Below are 19230 nucleotides of genomic sequence, written 5' to 3' on the forward strand. Positions count from 1 at the left end.
TGTTAATTCTCACGGACTTATAATTATGTGATTTTTATGTTTTCGTAAATAGCGTTTTATGGAAATTATCTCATGGAAAATAGTTAATAAGCTGGTGCTGTTTGATGTCCGCCAGAAGATTCACGACTGTTATATGAAGAAGTCTATTTTTAATTCAAATATTGTTCTTCTATACAACACCATATTTGTAGCAGGTCCAACATTCTTCAAGTCCTAATATCCGTCAACTACCAAAAGCTTTGTGGTTGGCTTAGCATTTCTAGTTTCCGAAATTCCTTCTTAAACTTTTCCGGAACACTTTTTTTCTAATTTAGTTTGAAAAATCTGTTTTTTATTATTTCTTTTTATTTTGTTTCTGTATTACCCATGTTTTGCTTATTATTTCCTTTTATACATCATCGGAATTTCCTATTTACATTTGTCATGTATGATATAAAAGTAGAAACTCTTTGGACCAACAGATCAAATTGAGTTTTGTTTGATGGTGAAAATGGCGATTCTTTATCATGTATTTGTGAATCCCTGACCAGCCTTTCCTTTAAGGTGTTGAACTCCTAAAGAATATCTGCGGGCAGCTTTCAAGATTTGAGAAAAATGTGGCATTATGCATTTCGTAGCTGAATTATATTCTTTTTTTATAGAAAAAAATAAATGGTACGCAATATTGAGTGAGAAGAAATTGCAATTGAGATTGATAACAGGCATGTTGATTTTCCCATACATATATGCCGGGGTAAAGGGTATGTTGAGGGTAAAACTGTGTTCATACACAGTAAAATAAAAGCAAATCTGTGATTTTGAATGAAAATAAAATCATGAGTGAAAAGTTGATAAAAACTGCCATTTCTGCAAAAGCAGATACATCCGCTAGACTTAATGTTAGAGATAACAGCAGGAGGGTAATTAACCAGGTGCAGATAGTAGTTTGAGAAGGAAAATCTCTGGAGGACAGCTTTTGCTGGAGAAAGAGAGGAGAACAGATAGAGGGCAGCCTGCAAGGGAGATTCAGATTCAAGTGTAGAGAGAGCTCAGAGAACATAGAAATTACATAACCAGAATTAAAAAAAAAAAAAAACTTTTAAAATGTATCCATAGTCTTTCATGAACTTCATGAAGTGAATGAGATCCATCACATCCATCATAGGTCCTTAAAAAACAGAGCCAGTGTAAAAAGAAATTTACTTAGTGTATAAGATAGTTACAGCTTAAGGCCCAGTTCACACTGAGCAAAATCGGTGTAATTCCGCCTGCCTTAGTGTCAAACAGTGTCTCTATGGGAAGGCTTGTGCACCTCCACACTCCGCTCAAAGAATTGACGCCAATTCTTTCAGCGGAGAGTGGCGGAAGTGGAGGTGCGCGAGCCCTCCCATAGAGACATAGGCCAAAGTGAAAAATCTGCTGCAAGCATTGGGGTGCAAAAACATAATAAAGGATCTATACTTCTCTATGCCCCTGCAGCGCCACGTCACAAGCTCCCTGACCGCTGCCAGGCTTCAGTTTCCCCTGGGTTTGGGTGTTGTCATAACCCAGCGGGAAGGGCCTGCTTAGCCATTCAGTGACTGCAATGGTGTCCTGTCCCAGTCACGGACTTTCTAGGGCCAAATCGAAACATTGCAGGTGCAGGAGACCCAGGAGGCGAGCGAGGTCTATGAGCGGTGATGCAGCGTTTTGAGGGCCCTGGGACGGGTAAGGATAAGTATAGAATTTTATTATGTTTCCAAGCCCCCCCCCCCCCCCCCCACACCTGCTGAGAATTTTTAGTTTTTGCTGGACTCTTCCTTTAACATTTTTATTTTGTATAGTTAGTCCTTGTAAAGATAGTTGATGGCTCCGCTCTTACTAGGCAGATAGAGTGTATGTATAGTGTATTGGTTTATCATAAATCCTATGTACTCATTCGTGTATGCAGGAATCCCCACATGACTTTTTTGGAAACCAGAACAGGAGTACAGCCAATAAAACCACTACTAGCCCTTAGGGATCAGGGAGCCCATGAACTGTTGTATATTGTTTGATGGAGCACATATATTATGTTACTCCAAGTAAAATGTTACAATTTGGGCAGATTTTTAACTTTCTTCATTAAAATTCTTTATAGTACAAACAGGTTTGGCATAAAAGACAAGTATGTCTAGATGGGCCTCTTCCCACCATGAGGTCATCTTTTAGTGGCCACAGTTTTATGATACTGCTGCTATGCGATCCAAACATAGATATTGTAAACTAGAAAAGAGCATATGCAGATTTAATTTCAAATATATGACCCATGCGATAATACCAAATATTGCACTCTATATGATCTGTCAACTCTTAGATCTACTTTCATTTAGAAGTTAGAGCTTCCCGTAACCATATCTACATGTTATGTGTTTCCACGTTTACATTTTGTTCATTTGTTTGTGGTGGATATTGTTGGACAGAGACAATAGGAAGCCAAGGCATATTAGTTGATAATTTTAGGATAGCCTCAATAAGTCAGTGTAAAGTATAGCTTTTATATAGACTGACCATGCTTACAGAATACCAGTTGCCTGTTTTAAAAAACAAATGCAGTGTGGCTTCTCTGCCAGTTTTCACAAATGTAAAAATGGCTGCTGCAACAAAATAGAAAATCGCCAGTATATCTCTGTAGTGGCGTAAACCACCATCTAAAATCTGATGTATTAAAATATGCCCTCTGGAAAACAAAAGATTACAAATTTAAAGGGAACCTGTCACAAAGACAATGCTATCTAAGCTATCACCATCATTTTATAGAGCAGGAAGAGCTGAGCAGATTGATATACAACTTTGTTGGATTTAGTATAACCTTTCTCTTGCTGATTGAAATCCTTTCTCATTCTGTGTTAAGGAGTCCAGTGGGCGGTGTCACTAAATGGACTGGACTCTTTAGCATGGAAAAAAAGGAGATTTCAATCAATAAATGACAAGTTATACAGAATCTTTTCCCATAAAGATATATATCACTCCGCTCAGCTCTTGCTGCTCTATAACATGATGCTGATGGCTTAGGTAGCATTTTCATGGTGACGGGTTACCTGGGAAACTTCTGACAAAGTTATGCATCTGCATCTACAGGAAATTACCAGTAATGGAAATGGAAGTAGATTTTGTACCTTTGTTTAAGCTAATTAAGTATTATAAGTAATATCATGTAAGTGATACAAGGAGGCTCTAAACACATGTGTACAGTGGTACCTTGGTTCTCAAACTGCTTGGAACTCAAACTGTATTTTCAAGGAAAGTTTGCTTTGGTTCCCAAACTCTTGCTCGGTTCTCAAACACTTTTCACGCCACCAGTCTTGAAGTACTCGGTATCTGAACGTTTTTGCGAGCATGGATGATGGGTTATACATGGTGAGTTTAGCACTGGTGAGGCTTCACATACAGTACAGTACTATATAAGACTGCTGGAGTGCTTATACAGTACAGTAGTAGTACAGTCAGTGCACCACCATCTCCCATCCTGTACTGTATAAGACTGCTGGAGTGCATATACAGTACAGTAGTACAGTCAGTGCACCACCATCTCCCATCCTGTACTGTATAAGACTGCTGGATTACATATACAGTACAGTAGTAGTACAGTCAGTGCACCACCATCTCCCATCCTGTACTGTATAAGACTGCTGGATTACATATACAGTACAGTAGTAGTACAGTCAGTGCACCACCATCTCCCATCCTGTACTGTATAAGACTGCTGGAGTGCATATACAGTTCAGTAGTAGTACAGTCAGTGCACCACCATCTCCCATCCTGTACTGTATAAGACTGCTGGATTACATATACAGTACAGTAGTAGTACAGTCAGTGCACCACCATCTCCCATCCTGTACTGTATAAGACTACTGGATTACATATACAGTACAGTAGTAGTACAGTCAGTGCACCACCATCTCCCATCCTGTACTGTATAAGACTGCTGGAATACATATACAGTACAGTAGTAGTACAGTCAGTGCACCACCATCTTCCATCCTGTACTGTATAAGACTGCTGGAGTGCATATACAGTACAGTAGTAGTACAGTCAGTGCACCACCATCTCCCATCCTGTACTGTATAAGACTGCTGGAGTGCATATACAGTACAGTAGTAGTACAGTCAGTGCACAACCATCTCCCATCCTGTACTGTATAAGACTGCTGGAGTGCATATACAGTACAGTAGTAGTACAGTCAGTGCACCACCATCTCCCATCCTGTTCTGTATAAGACTGCTGGAGTGCATATACAGTACAGTAGTACAGTCAGTGCACCACCATCTCCCATCCTGTACTGTATAAGACTGCTGGATTACATATACAGTACAGTAGTAGTACAGTCAGTGCACCACCATCTCCCATCCTGTACTGTATAAGACTGCTGGATGGCATATACAGTACAGTAGTAGTACAGTCAGTGCACCACCATCTTCCATCCTGTACTGTATAAGACTGCTGGAGTGCATATACAGTACAGTCAATGGCGGATTATAATGTAGGCGGTTTGGGCGGCCGCCCGGGGCCCGAGGCTCCGGGGGGGCCCATGCCTTGCCGCCCACATTATAATGCCGCCCGGGAGGCCCCCTCGCCACTGCACTCTTGTGACCGCAAGCATTGTTTCGCTTGCGGTCACAAGAGTCTCCGGCTGCCTCCGTCTGATGCGCGGCTGCCGGGGGTGTCCGGTCCTCTCCCCGGCAGCGTGCGCATCACACAGCTCCTAGTGCCGTCTGGGGCCCTGACTTCCGGTACTGGGAGCGCACGTACCGGAAGTCAGGGCCCAGGCGGCACTAGGAGCTGTGTGATGCGCGCTGCCGGAGAGAGGACCGGACACCCCCGGCAGCCGCGCATCAGCCGGAGACTGCAGACGGAGAGAGGATCGACGGGGGAACGCACGGTAGGTGAGTTATATTTTGTTATTTTTGTGTTATTTACTCACTGGGGGGCATCTATAAGGGGGGAAAGGAGGACCATCTATAAAGGGGGGAAAGAGGGGGACCATCTATAAAGGGAGGGGGAGAGGGGGACCATCTATAAAGGGAGGGGGGAGAGGGGGACCATCTATAAGGGAGGGGGAGAGGGGGACCATCTATAAGGGAGGGGGGAGAGGGGGACCATCTATAAGGGAGGGGGGGAGAGGGGGACCATCTATAAGGGGGAAAAGGAGGACCATCTATAAGGGAGGGGGGAGAGGGGGACCATCTATAAGGGAGGGGGGAGAGGGGGACCATCTATAAGGGGGAAAAGGAGGACCATCTATAAAGGGGGGAAAGAGGGGGACCATCTATAAGGGGGGGAAGAGGGGGACCATCTATAAAGGGAGGGGGAGAGGGGGACCATCTATAAGGGAGGGGGGAGAGGGGGACCATCTATAAGGGAGGGGGGAGAGGGGGACCATCTATAAGGGAGGGGGGAGAGGGGGACCATCTATAAGGGGGAAAAGGAGGACCATCTATAAAGGGGGGGGAGAGGGGGACCATCTATAAGGGAGGGGGGAGTGGGGGACCATCTATAAGGGGGAAAAGGAGGACCATCTATAAAGGGGGGGGAGAGGGGGACCATCTATAAGGGAGGGGGGGAGAGGGGGACCATCTATAAGGGAGGGGGGAGAGGGGGACCATCTATAAGGAGGAAAAGGAGGACCATCTATAAAGGGGGGGGGAGGGGGACCATCTATAAGGGAGGGGGGAGAGGGGGACTATCTATAAGGGAGGGGGGGAGAGGGGGACCATCTATAAGGGGGGGGAAAGGAGGACCAGCTATAAGGGGGGGAAAGAGGGGGACCATCTATAAAGGGAGGGGGGAGAGGGGGACCATCTATAAAGGGAGGGGGGAGAGGGGGACCATCTATAAAGGGAGGGGGGAGAGGGGACCATCTATAAGGGAGGGCGGAGAGGGGGACCATCTATAAGGGGGGGAAAGAGGGGGACCATCTATAAAGGGGGGGGGAGAAGGGGACCATCTATAAGGGGGGGGGGAGAGGGGGACCATCTATAAGGGAGGGGGGAGAGGGGGACCATCTATAAGGGAGGGGGGAGAGGGGGACCATCTATAAGGGAGGGGGGGAGAGGGGGACCATCTATAAGGGGGAAAAGGAGGACCAGCTATAAGGGGGGAGAGGGAAGAGGGGGACCAGCTATAAGGGGGGAGAGGGAAGAGGGGGACCAGCTATAAGGGGGAAAGAGGGGGACCATCTATAAGGGGGGGAAGAGGGGGACCATCTATAAAGGGGGACTATCTCCTATAGGATTAGCACCCTCCTCTCCTGACATCTTCTGTGCTGCTGGGACCTCTCCTATAAGATCAGCACCCTCTTCTCCTGACATCCTCTGTGCTGCTTGGACCTCTCCTATAAGATCAGCACCCTCCTCTCCTGACATCCTCTGTGCTGCTGTGACCTTGGGGGGGGCAACATCAGGGGACCAGGTGAGGTGGCGATATGTTTATTGGGGGCAGTGGAGGTGGGGTGGGCAATGCTTACTGGGGGTAGCAGCAAGGGACCAAACATTATGTTTATTGGGGCCAGCAGGGAGGGGAGGCAGGCAGGCAGTGTTTATTGGGGACAGTGGGGGGGGGGGCCGCAGTAGCAGATTATAATGTGGGCGAATTGACTGGGGGGGGGGGCCCAGGTTGGGTGGACAGCCCGGGGCCCAGAGTACATTTAATCCGCCACTGAGTACAGTAGTAGTAGTACAGTCAGTGCACCACCATCTCCCATCCATTACAGTACTAGGATGGGGGGGCACTCTATATAGTAAAGGATGAGTGAGGAGTTAGTGACTACTGTACTATAATTGCTGGTTTTGTTGAATGTTTCTTCTCTATAATGTATTGTACAGTATATTGCTGTTCTATAATGTCCTGTAGAGATTAAACTGGCCACTTTTCCATGTAATATATGGATACTGTAGATAATTATTGTTGGTGCTGGAACCAATTAAACGCATTTACATTATTTCTTATGGGAAAACACTGCTCAGTTCTCAAACTGCCTTTCGGAACCAATTAAGTTTGAGAACCGAGGTACCACTGTGTGTGTGTATATATATATATATATATATACATATATATATATATATATATATATATATATATATATATATATATTGCTTCTGTTCTTCATGGAATTAGCTGTAGTTTAAAGTGTACCTGTCACGAGGGGCAGCTGCCAGATCCACGGTGAATTCCACGCTGCCTAGAAAATTTCAGTTCTCCATGGCGATAAAGATGCATTAGGCTATGTTCACATTACATGAACACCCGGCCGTTCCGTGACCCCGGCCGGATCATCCCGGCTGGTACTTAAGTACCGGCCGGGTGATCTTTCCGGCCTCCGAGCTCTGATGCGTTCCCATAGCACACAGTGAAGCGAGCGGCTGGAGCCGCTTGCTTCACTGTGTGAACTGACAGGGCTTCGGATCCCGGACTGGCATCGGATCCCGGCCGGAGTGTATACAATGTGTGTACGCTCCGGACGGGATCCCATTGCAAATAAGGCTATGTTCCACCCTCAAAACTACGGCCGTAGTTCTGCGGTGAGAACTACGGCCGTAGTTTTACGTAGTGTGAACATAGCCTAAGACTGTAATGGATCAGAATGGGGGTCACGTACATTATAGTCTTATGTGTCTTCATCGCCATGGAGACACGAACTTCCAGTGGTAGCTCATCCAGCAGTGGTCCCTCGTGACAGGTACACTTAAGTCTCATCATGTAAATTTTAGCCATTTCTGTTTTTCCATCTTAGATTCATGTTCACGCATTCTTTTTCAAATTTTTGGAAAAATTCAGGACCAAATCTAATTCCTCCAACAACATCTACAGCTGCTGATCAATGCAAGACTTTAAACTACTGTAGCAATGAATGGCATACCGGTGTAAAATAACTACATCTATATTTAATTCTATTACATGGCCCAACACTAAATAGATCCATTACTACATTTCATCTTATAATAGTTTCCACATCCTGACAGCCGTGGTGATGACTGTGTGTCCCAGGAACAGCTTGATGTACGGTCCAGTCTGTAGACAGGAAATTCATTCAAAAAAAGAATTTTAAGAAGAAATCTGTTACTCAAGGCCCATGAATGTTGGAGCAGATACAAATCAATAGCATTTAATAGGTTGTGCAGAATAATGAGGCAACAGTTATCCATCATACGGGAAATGTTTTAATGTCTCTACTGGGCTGAGAGATTTATAACTAAAGATATTGGTGGCATGCTGTATGATGTGGGGAACAGGATTCCCAGGACACAGATTGCATATAACTTTTTTATTGGATATATAAGGCTGTTTACAACACTGTTGCATAAAAGCAATAACATTACTCATGTGATTACATGCCTCGAACAGCTAAATGTGCGCAGATTATATGAAAAGTAGTAATATGGTTGGAGGTTTGCGGTTGTAAAACTATTTTCATGATCGTATGGATTATCAATTAGTTAATCCACTTCTTTTTGTTACAGAATCACAAACATTTTAAACAGAATGAAATTATATGACGCCATTTATGTGGGATAAAGTATTAAACAGGAATACATGACTGGAGGATTTGGTTTGGGTTTTGGATTAAGCATGTCTCCAGTCAGTAGTGAAAATGGAACTCTATATCCTTATGCAGTCTTTTACATTTGTGCCTCAGATGTTTACTTTGCAATTCTGACTACTATGTGAGAACCATGTGAGTTTGTATAGGCTGTAGTCCACGGCCCGACTCTGAGGAGCAAACGAGCGCTGGAGCCGCGTCATAGAGGGGCAAGGGATTTCTCCCACTGGGGGAGGCCGGCCCGCCTCCAGTGCTTCAGCCTTGGCGCAGTACCTGTAGATAGAACGACACCGTACATAGGAACCGGACCGCGGTTGAAAAAATGGACCGCAACATTGGCTTCCCTGCACCTGTGCCGATCTATCCGTGGGTCATGTATGTCTGATGGTAAATTCGCTTTAAGTGAATAGAACTTAATTGCAAAACCACACACAACCTAGAGACAAGAGCTGTAACTAGAAGAAAGTGGCCATATTCCTGGATAATCATGGATAACCTTTAAGATTGCTGGATAGTTCGTGTTTGTTCCATTGGCCAACAAAAGATTTGTTAGTACGCGTAATCCTGATAATAAACCATCAAGCTAAGATTTTTTTCTCATCAACTGATCGCTGGATCTATTAAATGGGACAATTATTGATCAGTCTGGCCATAACTCAGCCCTAAATCTATGCCTAATCCCTCCTGGTTTGTCATTCTTTTTACCAATGTCAGATATCATTGACAAATACTAGCTGGTAGATGGTAATGGCTGCCACCCTTGTACAATCTGTGTCTGTAGCTGCAACATTGCTGGTGTGAAAAAGCCAGAGATCTTACATCTTACTTTTATTAATTTTCCCAGTGTATGTCAATGTAGGATGCCATAAATAGTAATGCCGTTGCCTTATGCATTTACATAATAACGTCTCTGTCAGCTATGAAAGTTTCAACACTTCAGACTAATGGTATGGCGGTAATGGTATGGCGGTACCTCCCCAATAACTAGGAAAACTCAGGCTCCAGACCAGGTTCTTTTTTTCTCAAATTAATCTAAAGAATGTAAATACAAGTATGTCGGTTTTATTACACATATTACGATATATAATAGGTTTTTTTTATATGTTATTGAATGCCCCATTCTAATCATATTTGTTTTTATGGAAACTCAAGCCAAAGAGTGGTTACTAAAAGGAAGTGAAAGGGAACGCATTTTATGGTATATGCCTTTGTTTTGTAAGAAAACACATGGAAAAAGAATCACCTTTCATATCATCCCATGTGTAAAAGTAACATGACGCATTCATTGCCTGTGCCCCACGGATCCTCTGGCATTTTTGTTTCTTAATTGAAGACAGTTCCGATTTATTCCAATTATTAGATGAAACATGCTCTGAAGACCCCTAATACACTATGCATTGCAAGGTGGGATGTAGCATCTGGAAAAGGAAAAAACTGAATTGTACATTTTGCACACTTGGTGACTGTAATTGCATCATCATTTAATAGATTATGCAAAGCAGTATTTAAAGAGGTGACATTTAAAAAAAAATCAGCAGGGCTTATGATCGCAAGCAGTTATGCAATATATTCACTTTTATTTTTATTTTTTTTATTGTTTCAATTAACGTTATATGTGCGGCCAACCCCTGGTCTATGTTCCCTCTTTGACAATATTTGGTCTTTTCTCTGTTCAAAAAAAAGGGACCAAACACAGACTTCGCTATTACTGTAAATAAATGTAATTTCGCTGATCCCTACTTTTAACCATGACAGATTCCCTATTGAAAACTAGCAGATCTATTTAAACATAAAAAATTTTGCAGCGTTTTTAATAGGGATGAGCGAACCTGAACTCTTGGCTTCTGATTCCCGCTGTCTGCCCGCTCCGTGGAGAGGGTGGATACAACCTTGAGGACCGCCTGGAAAACTGGGATACAGCTTTAGCCATAGGCTGTATCCCAGTTTTCTAGGCTGTCCTCAGGCTGTATCCACCCTCTCCACGGAGCGGTAAGACAGCGGGAATCAGAAGCCGATAGTTCAGGTTCATACGAACCCGAACCTCGTCCGGTTCTCTCATCCCTAGTTTTTAACAGGATAGCCAAATGTCATGTGACCAGGCCCTACATAGGGCAGCTTTTCACCAGCACTGGACACAAAATACCAGGTGCTGCCAGAGCAATTATATAACTACAGGATCTAGACACAAAAGCATTTTTTAAATGCTCCCAATTGAAAAATTATTTTGTCTGAACTAACAGGAAAGTGACATTTAATCATGAGACCAGCCCTTTAAAAATTCCTTGTAAAAAACCCATTGATATTGTCATGCATTTACTGTTGGCCGCCTCAGCTGTGTTTTCCTGTAAGCAGAATGCTTCTCTACTGCTGTGCAATGCTCTGACAGCCAAATTCCCTAAAAAAAATAAAATAGAAACTCAACTTTCAATGCAGCTGTGGAGAATTCTAACAACAAATGCATAAATAGTCGGTATTATCCACTGTGTTCCTGAAGCAACACAAAGCAACAATAAAAGCTTGACAAAAAGCTCTTTAACTGCGTAGGTGTGTGTGTGAAGGCCAAGAGACCTCTACAGACTAGAGTGAGAACTTTGCCAGAGAAAGCTAATTAACGTTTTCCACCACGAGTATATTACTTCTGGTCATTGGATAGATTTCACCTTTGTCAATGATTACATTGTCTTGCAACCACATCCAGCACATACAACAATGGCAATGGATTTGGATTCCACCCTCATGCTAATGAAGTCTTATTCTAAACTGTGACTACATTTTTCTCCGTAACTTTGTAAATCTGCATTTTGTAAGGGTTGTTGGTTGCATCTGGTTGCATTAAGTGCACTGACTTTATATGATGTTGACAACCTATTTTATGTAGCTATGAAATATTGGGCATTGGTATCCCAAAACCAATATAAATGAAGGGTGTAATAGGTCAAGAAAACACTAGCAGGTGTCATATATTTGTACACAGTATACCATATATACAGTACTGTTGAAAAGATTAAAGGAACAACTAAAGGGGTATTTCAAGATATGGATAGGGGATATCAAGCTGATTTCTTGGAGGACCCCCACAAACCCAAGAATGGGGAAGACAATAAGTGGAGCACTCAGTGAGTGAAGCACTCGGAAGTGTTCAACTGCTCCATAGAGCACGGTTTACGGTAGGCGTGTAGGCACGGTAAGAGCTGGAGGCACGGTAAATCACACTTTGGATCTCGGTGGTCATTTCAGGTTTAAAGCTTTGACTGATATACAGTAATGTCTGTAATTTGTGAATGGATGTACAGTATTTATGAGAAAAATAATCACATCTGGGAAACACTGCAGAACCAGTATTTGCTCCTTTGTGTAAGGAGAATGAGGAGGAGATATCCTCTAGTAGGACCTGTGCTCATAGCCCAGCAGGATTCTGCTTGATTGACATTTACTAGAGAACACCAGAATTCTGCCTTTGGTGCTCTTTTCTCTTCACGGATAAGTACAGAGATGAGAAATGAGAACCTCTAGGGTATTATGTACCAGTATATATAACACTGCCAAGTAGCCCCTCATACTGTCCAGGAGCACACTGACACCATGATCTAGATTTAAGAGAAAATCTCACAGAACACCATCCTCTGTCTCATCAGGACTATGCACAGACATTTTCAGAAGTGCACGGGGTCCATAGACACTACTGAGCCATATTCAAAGTTGCCAAATTCACACAAATTATATGTTACTTAAATTTTTTACTTTGATTTTATGGTGTGATTTTTAATTCAGTCCTTGATGCACAACTTATTCCAAAAATTCCATCATTAAAATAAATTATTCTTGAGATCCAGTGATGATATGTATTCCTTTCATTCTTATGAGCTGTGTATATTAAGAACCTAGAAAGAGCTGAATCATTGGCGTCTTACAGATGCAGAGGCCTCAGGCAGCAGTAGGACTTTGTATATCAGTAAATGCAACATACTTTAATAACCATTATATGGAAACAAAATGACATTGTATAAGATGTATCCTGTCCATCTTTTCCACATCTCAGCTATCTGGCATCCGTCGTGGGTTAGCATTATTTAGTCATACTGAATAGCTAAGGTGGGAATTGTTGCCATTTTAAGAATATATTAAAGTATAATTCTGACTTACGTCAAGCTCTTGAGATTTTTTATTTAAGTATTCTGAATGCTAGTCTGATATTATACACAGTACAAACCTATGGCTGGCTGTTTTCCATAACAGCAATTTTATATTAATATATGTATAAGTTGGCACTACATACAAGCAACTCATAACTTTCCAATGTGTAGATACAGTATATATGAAATAAAAGCAAGCACGAAACATTATATGGATATGTGGAGCTTGTATAAATCTCTTGCATTTAAATGTTTTTTTTTTGTATATAAATCGATTAAATAAATCGATAAATTGATATAAATCAAGCCGGTGCACATTCTGCATTGAACATGTACTCCATGATTCCATGATTTTTGGGGGGGGCACTCCAAAACCAAGCTTAGTATGTGTAGGACAGACAAATTAGACTATAAGGTTTTTTGTGAAGATTGTATTATAGAGATGGGGATTATGTCACCATAATATAGATATAATAGGGAATCAATTTTTATATGATTTATTTTATGTTTTTTTTTTTACTCACTGATACTCCTAGGGCCTCCTATCATGTATCATGTTATAGAGCAGGAGGAGTTGAGCAGACTAATAAATATCTAAGGAAATCTGGAAACTCTGAAAACTTATTGCAAAAGTGTAATTTTTTTTACAGTGCAGATATTTACATAGGCTTAATATAACAAAGTAAAAAGTCTATATTGGGTTACATTTGTATCTGTGTCATAAGACTCCTTTGTACCTTATTTATGCCAATATGTTACATATAGCATTCCAGTCCTGGATCTTTTGCATGCAATAGAGTAAGGGCCCTACTACAATGAGGAATAATCAGCCGAATCAGGTCGATTATGGCTTTGTGTATTAGAGAAAATGTTTATCTGCTGATCGTTTCTTTAGGTCCAGACCTATCCTCGACCGCCGACCACACATCGTGGCTGACGGCTGATGATTGTAGTATAAAATAATAAAGTATTTACATACCTTACCACATTCCCCCGTGTTATCCTTGGTCCTTGCTTCCTTGGTCACTGCAGCTCTGCCTTCTGTTCCCTTCTGTTCCGGTCTCTGCACTGACAGGCCGCTCAGCCAATCACTGGTCGAGACAGGACCTTGGTCAGTGATTGCCTGAGCGGCCTGTCAGTGCAGAGACTGGAACAGAAGGGAACAGAAGGCAGAGCTGCAGAGATCGGGGAAGGCCCAAGGGCACCAGGGAACTTGGTAAGGTAGGTAAATACTTTATTATTTTACACTAAAGGCAAGGGCTGCACGGACCTCATTATCAAAGTCCGTGCAGCCCTTGTTGCCTGATAGTTGGCCTGTGTAATTGCTTTGTAAACAAGCGCTGATCTAGCACATCAGCGCTCGTTTACAATTCATGATTGGGCCATGGAATAGGACCCTATAACCTCAGAGAGTTATTTCAAATTCAAGATACTGTATACAAAGTATTACACTATTATTCTGTGCAAACTTAAAAAGAAAATCACATAAGACTTGTTTCACACAGTTTTTTGGAATAATTGCACTGCAGTTTTTAATACAGTTTTTGGAGCCAAAAACAGAAGTGGATCCAACAGGAAGAATTTAAACCCTTCCCTTAAAAAATGTAAAGGTTTTTTTTTTTTTTTTTTTTTTTTGTAATTTGCATCAATAACCAGTTTATATGCTTTACACCAAAATTATTATTTTTATTTTGGAAAAAGAGCCATTGTGTGACATTTTGTGCTAGAAATGCACCAGAATTCTGTTTCAGGAGTCGGGCACAGGTTAAACCAACAAATAATTGGTCTAAACTTAGACTAGACAGTCTAAAGATTATAATTATTAATAACAACAACCACCCATCATTATATAGCGCTAACACACTACAACATTTGGGGACCTGCCATAGGAAGAATAATTATACCATCAGCTTATCCTACTGAAATCAGTAGTGTCTATTGAACATTATGTGATGGTTCTGGAGCCATGGGAGTAAATGCTTAGCAATTATATATATGTTTTGTGTGTGTGTGTGTGTTTTATATGAAAAAAAATCCCTTTGCAATGAATAATGCATATGTTTTGAATTTGGGGTCAAAATGCCAGCATTTTTACTCTGCCATGCTTTTCCTGGGAACAATTTGGGAAAATAACCAATATATTGGAGTAGACAATTGTTCATATTTGTTTGATTTCCGGACTAGTAATTGTAAGCCAGGTATTTAAAGGGAACTAATCAGCACGATTGTGCTGATATAGTTCCCGGCAGCAAAGTATAGATCCACTGTGCAGCTTGCGTAGCATACCAGCCATGGCTGCAGCGGTAGCTTTACAAAGGGGAAAAAGTAGTTTTACTATGCCTGTTGGCCTGATGGATGGGCAGGGGGTGCAGTAAGGCAGGAAGGAGGAGTGGCCTCCTCCTGCACCTAATTTATCATGGTTTATATGTAACCAGAAATCTAGAAATGATACCAGAAATCTACTCAGTTGCAGGTGTGTATTCTTCATCTGCCCTGCAGCAGGCACATGTCCCACCGTGTGTGTCTTTTAGTAAATCCGGCTGACTGCATGGGGGCAGGTCTTAATAAATCCCCCTCAAGGTCCTTATTTCTGTAGGAAGATCATTAATGGTAACAGTAATGGAAATGAATGAAAAAATCTGAGCAGTTTTATCAAATATTAAAGAAAAAAACATTTTGTTTCTGTTTTTGTATAGTTTTCAAAATGGTGGAGAGATTTTGTCTTTAGTTTCCTATGTTTGCTTAGGTGTTAAGCCTTTAGGATTACTGAAAAGTGGACTATTTCTACATTACATCTTCCAAGCAGCTGCCGATGGACGGTGTTTTGAATGTGGTTTGGTAGAAACCCTTCATTCTTTCATGTACACATTTTATAAAAAGACATGAAGTGTTCCACAAAAAAATTGGACAAATGGGTTTCTGTAAGGCTGGGAGGGCCAACTAGTGTATTTCCCTCCACTTTAGCACATGTTGTAACCTATGGTGATTTGCAAACATTTGAAAGACAAATCTTTCAATCATAAATTCTCAGATAAAACAGGGAAGGGAAAGACATCTGTAAAAGTCTTTTTCTCGACATAATATCCAGATTAGGAAGTAGCTTTGCCAGGCTGTGTTTTTCCTACTGTTTTGGTTAAAAAGGAATTTTAAAATAATAATAGAAAATTGGAAAATGTTGAGGTCTGTGGGCTGGCATTGCTGGCTAAGAATGTCCAAAATTTTTCTCTTTAGCAAATGTTTTCAATTATTAGTAAAACAAATGTATGTCATAATGGTAGGTGCAGGGAAAAACCAAGCATGAGGCTTTGGTGACAGCTTTAACTCTAGAGGACACATAAATCACCAGGCCTATACAAAATGTTCAAGTGCCCTCGTAGGGAATTCTCAGTTAATAGGAGAGGGTTCTTCCATTTTGGATTCTGATATTTGAATCAGAGTAGAGAGCAACTTGGATTTGGAACATCAATGCATTTCATACACGACTTATTGATTTCAGTAGGCAACGTGTAATACTCCTATGGGGGGCTCTGCAGGGAAATTGAACAGATTGCAACAGATTACTGGTGGTTAATGCAATGGGAAGTACTCTTGTAGTCTCATATAAGCATGAAAAATATCAGCATAGTGTTGACTAGCAGTCTTGTTTCTAAAGAATAGTTACCAAGGGCCAAGTGATCTCCAAAATGGAGTTGGAAAGACTTGGCATTGGAGATTGATCCTTAACCATTAAATCACATAAAGAGAAAACCAGTGTTAGAGTTTTCTTTGTCTGATTTTCTTTGTCTAGTTTTCTTTTCTTCGTCACACAATATACATAACAATTTATTCTGAGATACCATATTTTCCGGCTTATAAGATTACTTTTTAACCCCGAAAAATCTTCTTAGAAGTGGGGGGTCATCTTATACGATGGATATATTCGCCCCATATGGTGGCGGCTCACAAAATTGCCCCATTCCCACCGTATGGGGCTACCATTATAAAAAAAACAAACATTCAACTCACCTGGGGCCCGTTCCTGGCATTGGTGTGCCTCCCGTACCATTCCCGGCGCAGGCAGTGTGACGTACACTACCTGCGCTGGAGACAGAGATTGCCGAACTTCTCCCGGGCAGCCGAGCCTCTCATCGGAGAGGCTCGGAGACACTCGACTGCCAGGAGAGCTTCAGGAGAATTAGAGAGGCGCTGGAACATCCCGAAGCCTCTCTCATTCTCCCGAAGCCTCTCATTCTGCCAAAACTCTCCTGGTAGCCGAGCATCTCCGAGCCTCTCCAATAAGACGCTCGGCTGCCCGGGAGAGGTTTGTCGATCTTCGTCTCTGGCGCAGGTAGTTTATGTCACACTGCCTGCTCCGGGAACGATACGGCAGGCGCACCAATGCCGGGAACGGGCCCCAGGAGAGTTAAATGTTTTTTTTTTCTTTTAATTTAGCTGCAGTTAACCACTGCCTGACCGCAGCAGGACTGCGGTCAGACAGTGGTTACCATTTTCCGGCGTATAAGGTGAACCCCTGACAATCTTATACAGTACTATGTTTTGTACAGTATATTCTAGCATAAACCCATAATACTGTTTAGTATTATGCTATTACTTGTAATTGGTAAAATCTAGCAGGACAGTGCAATACATATGCAATATATTTATTCTAATGAAAATACTATACTTCTTTTTGTCTTTCTATTACTGTATTACACAACATTTGGAGGCAAGCTGCTTCAGTAGCCAATGATTTTTGTGTTGTTTTATGCTTTGTCACATAAATATGTGCGGAATTGCAGAGGAGTTAAAACATTTTGACAGCTTGGCATGTTACACAACGTTTGGAGAGATGGTTCTAAAATTCAACAGCAAACAGTAATAAACATTTCAAAAGTTAGATGATGAATTCAGGTCAAGTTAGTGAGGCTTCTATGATCGGTGTAAAGCAGGGCAGGAAATACTGTACAGCTATTCGTGTCATGTCACTATTATAATAAATGTGTGCTTGTGCTCCAGAGTGTTTTAGAAACTCTAGGTCATGGATGGTAGGTAACATTATCCAGCATATATGACAAATACAGTTTATTGCACTGTTACACTACAGTAAGCACTGGATCTTGGAGACAGCGCTACAGGCCACAGTAGACCCAGGGAGAGTACTATGATAAAGATTTAAAAGGAGTCATTTTAAGGTCCTTTGAGGTCATTATTTGTACTAGATACAGTATTGTCTGGGACAGTAACCAGCTAAATTGGAGACCCATGTCTTTAAACTTTTGATTGCAGATTTATGTCACTGCCTGTATCTATGACTTAAAGGGGTGTTCATGTCTCAACTAATATAACCAAACTCTTAGGGTTCAGCAAACTAAATATTTTTGCAAATACAGTATACTAATTTAGCAAATTTACCGTCTTCTTTTGAAATGTCTGCTCTTTTTTCTTTTATATTTTGCATATTTTGCAAGATAATAAAGGTTTCTGACGATGAAACCTTTTTTCCCTATCTAATCAATTAACATATATTGGTAAATAAAGTTATTTGACTACCTTTATGTGGTAGTTTTATACTTTTCTATTGCTTTTAATGCAAATGGTCTGCTCTGAATTCTATGTTAGTATATAAGAAATTCATGGCGAGAAAATCCCTTTAAGACCAACCATTAAATAGTAGCAATAGCACTCTGCTTACCTTAATGGGACCTTAGTGTACCCAGCAATGCTATCCAACATTTTCCCATAGCTTTTGATGAATTATTCAAAAACTATTCAAATAAAGTTTTTTTAGTGCATGCTCTTCAATGCAGCTAGAGTCAATAAGTAATTACTTTTCAGCATAGCCTTGTCAGAATGAATGCCCCCACTTAAACATATACAAATCATCCTCATCATTTTCAATTGCTTTTTGTTCATTCCTACAAATCTTTTTATACAACCGACCTACTCTTCAGAAATTCTTTACATCATGGTATTAAATGTAGGTTTCCCTGGGAAAAATGCCGGTCAAGAGGTGAAGGAGACTCTTCATGTTTGGAGAACAGAAAACCTGTATTTATTTTGCCAGTGTAGAGCTATAGATCCGTATGTTTATTCGCTGCTTTAAATACATGGCTCTTGCAGAATAGGGGTCAAAAATTCTTTTTTTCAGTATTTTGATTCAGTGAAAAATACTTTGTTTAGAGGACCCTCCTTCATTACTTTCTGTTTGGTTGCTATTGACATTTTGAGTATAACAAGTCGTGGGAATTGAACTGAGAGTCTATAAAAGCATTAGTATTGCACAAGAAATAAAACGTCTGACTACTACCCTTCTCTCCTTTGAGGCTATACAGAAATTGGAAAAGAAAACTTTTAATTTTTATTTTTCTGATGTAAGGCGATAGTATTTAGAGCTGCTAAAGGTGTAACCAAGGAGCCTCATTTTGCACCTAAAATACTGGTTTGAGTACAGTGATCTAAACTATGTATATTATCCTACTTTATATGACAATACCTGGACCATTTCTACCAGCTATTGAACAACAGTTAAGGTTTTCTCACTTGAACGACATAATAGGCTTCATTTAACAATAATTATGAAGT

At 41.3% G+C, this 19230-nt stretch overlaps 1 protein-coding gene across 1 annotated transcript in view; it reads left to right on the top strand.

Moving 5' to 3' along the window:
- ADAMTSL3 (ADAMTS like 3) overlaps nt 1-19230 on the top strand; it is a 367623-nt gene that overhangs the window by 97220 nt on the left and 251173 nt on the right. The window lies entirely within an intron of this gene.

This window comes from Dendropsophus ebraccatus, chromosome 1 (genome assembly GCF_027789765.1).
Source record: "Dendropsophus ebraccatus isolate aDenEbr1 chromosome 1, aDenEbr1.pat, whole genome shotgun sequence".
NCBI classification, from domain to species: Eukaryota; Metazoa; Chordata; class Amphibia; order Anura; family Hylidae; genus Dendropsophus; species Dendropsophus ebraccatus.